Source organism: Pteropus alecto, unplaced genomic scaffold (assembly GCF_000325575.1).
Source record: "Pteropus alecto unplaced genomic scaffold, ASM32557v1 scaffold121, whole genome shotgun sequence".
In the NCBI taxonomy this organism is placed as follows: domain Eukaryota; kingdom Metazoa; phylum Chordata; class Mammalia; order Chiroptera; family Pteropodidae; genus Pteropus; species Pteropus alecto.
Genome location: NW_006434369.1, coordinates 1,778,392 through 1,786,006, shown reverse-complemented (window position 1 = coordinate 1,786,006; position 7,615 = coordinate 1,778,392). Strand labels below are relative to the sequence as shown.

Here is a 7,615-nt window from a genome sequence, read left to right as displayed (position 1 = left end):
TGAAAACTGAATCTGGCATATAAATGCCTGCTGAGTTTCCAAGCTCTGTAATAACTGCTTCCCTCTGCACATAACTGATCTGCTTGGTGTAAGACTTAGGGCTGTCTATTTTTTAGTTGGCTTTCAAACATTGGGTAACTTACTCCTAGGTGATCTCATTCAGTTTCATTGCTTAAATATCATCTGCTTGCTGACATCTCCCAAATTGCTGTTGTCTCCCAGTTCAGACTTCTGTCTGAACTTCTGCTTCTTATTCAATATCACCACTTGGATGTCCCACAGGCATCTCAAACCTAACATGTTCAAAACTTGATTCCTGATTCCCATCCAGTAAGCCTGTTCTTCCTGCAGTCTTCCCCATTTCAGTAAATGTCAACTCTACTCTTCCCTTCAACTGGCCAAATCCCTTGGTGTCATATCATTTCCCATAACATCCAAGCCATCAGCAAAATTGTTGGTTTACTTTGAAAGAACACCTACCCAGAGTCTAGTTATTTCTTACTGCCTCCATGTCTGTATCTGGCCTATGCCCCCTGCCTCACTGCCTCCTCTGTCTCTTGTCTGGTTAAATGCAACAGCTTCCTAACCCATCTTCCCGTTTCCTCACTTGTGTCTTTATAGTCTGCTTTCTCAGCAAAGCAGTTAGAGGAATCCTTTTAAAATTCCTGCTCTCCTTAAAATCATCCAAAGTCTTCCCATTTTATAATCAAACTAATGTCCTGGGGAAGCTAATGGCTGCATGTGGTCCTTTCAATTTTATTTCCTGCCCCTGTTCCTCTCATTCATAGTGTTCCAGGCCCACTGTGCATCTTTTGGATCTTTGTACTTGCTATAACCTGCCCAGACTGCTGTTTCCCCAGAAAGCATCCCGGCTTCCTCTCTCACTAACACTAGGTTTCTGCTCACTTGTCAGCTTACCAGTGAGGGAACTCTTGTCTCAACTATCTGAAGCAGCACTTGGATCTTTCCTCCACGCATACACATCTTTACCTGTCTACACTATGTTAGTTTTCTCCGTGGCATGTATCATTTATACTTTTTTTTTTTTTAGGCGAGGCAACCCTTGGTTGACTTCACAGATTGCAAGGATCTTGTCAGCTTACAATCCTTATTTTTTATTTTTCATGCCTACAGCACCTGGTCTTCCTAGGTGGTCTCCCATCCAAGTACTAACCAAGCCCGGCCCTGCTTAGCTTCCGAGATCAAATGGAATAAGGCTTGTTCAGGGTAGCATGGGCATAGACTCATTTATACTTTTATACTTACTTGTTTCCTTTGTCTCTCACTATAGGGATGTAGGTTTATGAGAGCAGGACTTCCTTTATTGACTGCTGTATCCTTAGGCCCTGTATCTATGACTGGTACATTCTAGCCATTTAGTGCACATACGCGGAATGATTGACACCTTTAAATTCCATGTATGTATTATTTTTATAGGAAACCTTCCATGATCCTCTAAGTCTGGGTTAAAAACTACAGCTGTCTGTGCTTTCCCTGTTATAGAGATTTTCATACTGCATATTGATTTCATGGTTAATTCATAAAAGCTGCAAAAGAGGTGGAGTAAGTTTATCTTTTTCTTCGATGGATCCCCAATAATTGCAAAGTGGATGGCACATTGTCAGCATTCAAATATTTCTTAAATTGAATATGTGTATATTTTGAGACAGATTTATAATTAATTGAGTTTAATGTCACATAATAAAAAATTAACTACTTTAAAGTATATGATTCAATGGTATTTTGTACATTCACAATATTGTCCAATCATCACCTCTTTCCAGTTTCCAAACACTATCACTCACCCAAAAGGAAACCTTATACCCATTTAACAGTCACTTCCCATTCCCCAACTCACCCCAGCCCCTGGCCACCATTAATTTGCTTTCTGTCTCTATGGGTTTACCTATGCTGGATATTTCATGTAAATGGAATTATACCATCTGGGACTTTTTCGTCAATGAGGTTTTAATATATGTGACTTAGTCTTTATTATAACAAGATTCTGTTTTTAATCCTTGGCATATGTAGCAATAGGTTTAATCTGTATCTCTTTCTTTCCGGTGCATACCACTTGAAAAGGCCAAATAACTTAATGCAAAGAGCTCTCTTCCAAGTTGTCACTGGTATTTTACCAGAAGCCTTTTCTTGTGCAATGGCCAATCCTTCAAGGCTTCATCTTTTCCCCAGACCTCCATCAAGTGTCTTTTATTCCATTTCTCCCCTCACATTTTACCATCTCCTCTCCCACCTCTTTCTTGATGTTTACTAGAATGAAAGTATTGGCGATAAAAGACTAAAGCTGAAGGGGACTGATGAAAGTCCATAAAATCATGAAAGGTAGGGAAAATCTGCTAAGAACTTGTTCCCCAGATCTAGAATCTTTTTGAAGCTTAAAAGAGCTAGTTTAAGGAGAAAATAAAAAGTTCTATTTTATGTAGTTTCTATTTATATATTAGAAACATATAGAACTTGCTACCCTAGTGAAAAGATAAATAGCTTTAGGGTTTAGAAAAAAATACAGATAATAAATCAATAACAGGCTATTGAGAGGAAGCTGGGAGAAGAGTTAACATCCCAGGGCAATTAGCATCCTCTCACAAATGGCCCCTCCATGGGGCAGGTACTGGGCTTATTGGCCAAGGGTAGGCCTCAGGGTGATATGTTATCTGCAGTTTTCTCAGTTGATCTAGTTGACCATCTCTTCCTCAGAAATCTTCCACAAACAGCGGTCAGCTGCAGATTTTCAGAGGCTAGTTTTTCAAGCTGTAAGTGAATTTGCCCTTGGGTCAGGGATTAACATATTCCTGACTTTTGGCTACTTCAGAACTTGGAGATGAGAGGGTGACAGAGAAAAAGAAAGGCATGGAAATCAAAAAATTATTTCCCTTGTTACTAACAATGGATTCCAATTTTATCTTGGAGGAGGGAAAAATAAACTTTCAGGATTACTTTAGGTTTTAAATAGCTCAATTAATTACTAGAGAACATTTGAGAACTAATTGAATGGTTTCAAAACTTTGTCTGATTAAACACCTTGTTGCAGAAACAACACTTCCATTTTATGCTTTTTAACACTTCCGCTTTGGTTTATGTCTTAACTTTTAGATTTTGTAGTAATTTATAATCTGTGTGTGGGAGGGAGCAGTATTAGCTTGAGGCCTTTGTACATCATTCAATCTACTGTAATATCGCAATGCAGCTGTCTGAAACTGATTTGGCCTCCAAATATTGCCTTCCTTACTGGACTAATGTTAATATGAATAGTTTAAACTGGGGCAGGGCAAAGTTTCTCTGAAGCAAATAAGTGAGCAATAACCAAATATTATTTACTTTTGCCAATGAAAGGAGCTGCCTAGATGGACGAGCTGAAGAGAACTAAATACTATGTGGGGAGATTTATTTTAAAAAGCTTAGGCCTCTGAAATAGGAGGTTAGAAATATTTACCAGAGTTCTGACTCTTGAAATTAAGAGTGTACTTTTCTTTTTTTAAAATCTGATGAAATTCAGCGTAAAAGTGAAAATAACATCAAGGTTTCAGGCATGATGCAGAGATTATTAATCTGGGAACAAAAGACATTTGGCCAGTTAAAATAATAATTTTAAACAGGGCCTACAACTTTCCCAGCAATGGCTGCAACCCAATTAGGTCTTTCCAACTGGAGTTGTAGTTCGTTTTTCTAGATTATGCGGTTTGGCTTAATACAGAATGAGTAAACTTTCTTAGATGAGGAAAATATAATCAAAAGAAAATAATGTCCTAGAGTAGCCTGCCCTTAACCAGTATTTATGAATGGGGAAGGTAGACTTGCTAGTTAAAGAGGACTTGTAAAAGTCTAGGGGTGGGAGGTCATTTGAAAAGAGACAACAGAAGACAAATGGTTTTTATCTGTGTGGTTTCCAGTAGGAAATAACTAATCAACTCACATGTTTTTATTTAAGATCTATGCCACATCTAGCCCTATGCTCTGGGGATTAGGTCTGTATGAACATATCTCATTTGAGATCCTTACATCACTCATCATCACCACCACCATCAGCAGCATAGGCCCTGTGTAATGAGAGGTATGTCAGGCACTTTGAATTTGTTATTTCGTTGAATGCTGGCAAATCCCCTGCACATGGGATATTATTTTGCCCATTTTACAAGTAGGAAAACTGACATTCAATGAGATTAAGAAACTTGCCCAAAGTCTTTTATCAATGGTAGAGTCAAAAGAGAAAAGCCTAGGTATGACAACACGGCCCTATCAATGTATCATATTGAATGTGTGTGCATAAGCGTATTAACACATATGTTTGTATGAAACATAGATTGTTGAACTCTGGGGCAATTGTAGGGATTTCTGGGCCATTTGATTTACTAGCCTTCCCTAAATGCAATACAGACCAAGAGGATAGATTGTCAACATTTTTCATTTGCATCTCATCGTCATCGTTCAGTAAACAGAAATTCAAATCAGGTGGTCAGAATCCCAGATAATTATCATGGCCCAAATAGTCAACACAACCGTCTTTCTTAAAATCAAAACCAAAAATTCTGCATTTTCAATATCCGTAAATCTTGTTAGAATTTACTGAGTTGTTTTAAATCTATATTAAATCTTTAGTTCTCAATTCTTTTGAAGTTTTAGTCCAAAGCAAAGCTGAGATCTCCTTTTTTTACAAAACAACTTAGATATTTTGTTCAACTATTTTCACAGAACCATTATCAGTATGTGTGACAGCTATTTTAAGTCATTTTGAAAGCCATCTTTGGAAATTTAAACTTATTTTTAATGTGCACTTATATTAATGGCAAGGGACAAACTTTTGTTCTTCCAAAGGCACTTCCTAACAAACAAAGTACATCTAAAAATCATTTGGTTTTTATCTTGGCTAAAGTTTATTTGAGGGACCTAATTCCGTTAAATATAATTCCATTAAATTCACCCTTTTAAAGTATATAATTCAGTGGTTTTCAGTATATTTACATAGTTGTGCAGTCATAACATTTTCACTATCCCAAAAAGAAACCCTAACCCATTAATGGTCACTCCCTATTCCCACTACAGGCCTCAACCGTAGGGAACCACTAATCTACTTTCTGTCTCTATAGATTTGCCTATTCTGGACATTTCATATAAATAGAATTATACAATATGTGGCCTTATGCGTCTGGCTTTTTAATGTAGTATAATGTTTTCAAGGGTCATCTGTGGTGTAGAGGTATCAGTAATTAATTCCTTTTTACGGCTGCATAATATTCCATTATATGGATATGTGTGTATGTGTGTGTGTGTGTGTGTATACTATATTTTGTTTATTTGTTCATCAATTTTTGAACATCTAGTTTGTTCCTACTTTCTAACTATTATGAATAAAACTGCTATGAACACTCATGTATAAGTTTTTGTGTAGAAATATGTTTTGAATTCTCTTGCATAAACACCTAAAAATGAAGTTGGTTGGTTTATCTGGTAACTATGTTTAAGTTTATGAAGAATTGTCTGTTTCCTATAGTAGCTATACCATTTTACATTCCAACCAGTAAGTATGCAGTTCTAATTTCTCCACATCCTCTCTAATACCTGTTATTGGGTTTTTTAATTTTACTTTTTAATTATAACCATCCTTGTGGGTGTTAGGTGATATTTCATTGTGGATTTTATTTGCATTTCCCTAATGACTGATAATATTAAGCATCTATATATGTGCTTGTTGGCCAATGTATATCTTCTTTGGAAAAATGTCTATTCAACTCTTTTGTTCATTTTAATATTTGGTTGTTTGTCTTTTTGTTGTCGAGTTTTAAGAGTTCTCTATGTATTCCAGAGGCTAGACCCTTCTGTAATATATGATTTACAAATATTTTCTCTTATTTTGAGGATTGTCTTTTCACTTTCTTGATAGTGTCCTTTGAAACACAGAAGTTTTCAATTGTAATAAAGTCCAATTTATTTTGTTGTTGTTGTTTATGTTCATATCTAAGAATCCATTGCTTAATCTCAGGTCAAAAAGATTTATATTTGTGTTTTCTTCTCAGAGTTTTATAGTTTGCTCTTACATTTAAGTCTTTGATCTATTTTTGTATATGGTGCGAGGTAGAGTTCCAACTTCATTTTGTTTTTCTATTGCTAAAATTAAATATCATGGCAAAATAACAGAATGATTACAAGTTCAGGTTCTTTAGTCCAACTGTTGGGTTTTAAATTCCTCTTCTTCAGCTACAAGTTATGTGATCTTAAGGAAGTTCTCTAATTTCTCCATGCCTCACCTTTTTTATCTGTAAAGGGAGATATAATAGTAACTACCCCATTGGTGCATTAAAATTCAAATCATAGAAATGTCTTAAGAATCGAGTCTCTTCATTTAAAGTGCTGACCCACAGTAAGCACTGATTACTAGTTACAATCATCTCCGGCTCCTTACATTTGAACTTACATGTACTCTTCTTACATTTAGGACTATCTCATCACTTCCTCTCGGTATATGTTTTCATTGGTGGGTTGGGTTACTTACCCCAGTGTCTTACCGAGAACAAGACTTAACAGATAGATTTTAATTTACTTTGAGTGTTCCAAGAGGGTGGGATGTGGGTCAAGTTTATAGTTCTAGCTCACCACAAAAAGAAGCAAAGTAATTGGTAAAAGGAATTTCTAATCTTTTATAGAACTTCACACAAATAAAGAGACTAAAACAAGGCAAATAGGGCTGCCATAACAAAGTACCACAAACAGGGCAGTTTAAACAACAACAATTTATTTTTTCACAGTTCTGAAAGCTAGAAGTTCATCTTCAGTTTCCTCTTTTATCTTTTTTGGTGACTTAATTCCCTCAGGCCCTACTGGAGGCCAGTCATCTCATTCAGTTAGCTTCATTTTGATCACAAAGCAAATTAGACACAAACTCCTAATTCACACCATGTTCATGGATTGGAAGAATTAACATCATTAAAATGTCCATTATACCTGAAACAATTCATAGATTCAGTGCGATCCCTATTAAAATACTAATGACATTTTTCAGAGAATTCTAATAATCCTAAAATCTATATGAAACCACAAAAGATCCTGAATAGTGATAGCAATCTTAAGAAGAATGAAGTTGGAGATATCACAATACCTCATATCAAATTATAATACAAGGCTATAGTAACCCAAACAGCAGAGTACTGGCATAAAAACAGACACATAGATCAATGGAACAGAATAGAAAGCCCAGAAATAAATCCATGCCTATATGGGCAATTAATCTATACAATGGAGATGACCGAGAGTAGACAATGGGGTAGACAGTCTATTCAATACATGGTGCTGGGAAAACAACAGATGTATGCAAAAAAAGAAAGAAAGAGAGAGAGAAAGAAAGAAAGAAAGAGAGAAAGAAAGAAAGAAACTAGACCACCTTCTTATACCATATACAAAAATAAACCCAAAATGGATTAAAGGCTTAAATGTAAGACCCCAAACTACAAAACTCCTAGAAGAAAACATAGGCAGTAAACATTCTGATATTGATATTAGTAATATTTTTTCTGATATGTCACCTCTGGCAAGGGAAACAAAAGAAAAAATAAACAAATGGGACTATATCAAACTAAAAAGTTTTGCACAGCAAAGGAAACCATCAACC

General features: G+C 35.8%; 1 pseudogene; it reads right to left on the bottom strand.

Annotated features, from left to right (window-relative positions):
* Positions 1–1,125: 1,125 nt before the first annotated feature.
* Positions 1,126–1,244, bottom strand: LOC112477666 (annotated as a pseudogene).
* Positions 1,245–7,615: the final 6,371 nt, after the last annotated feature.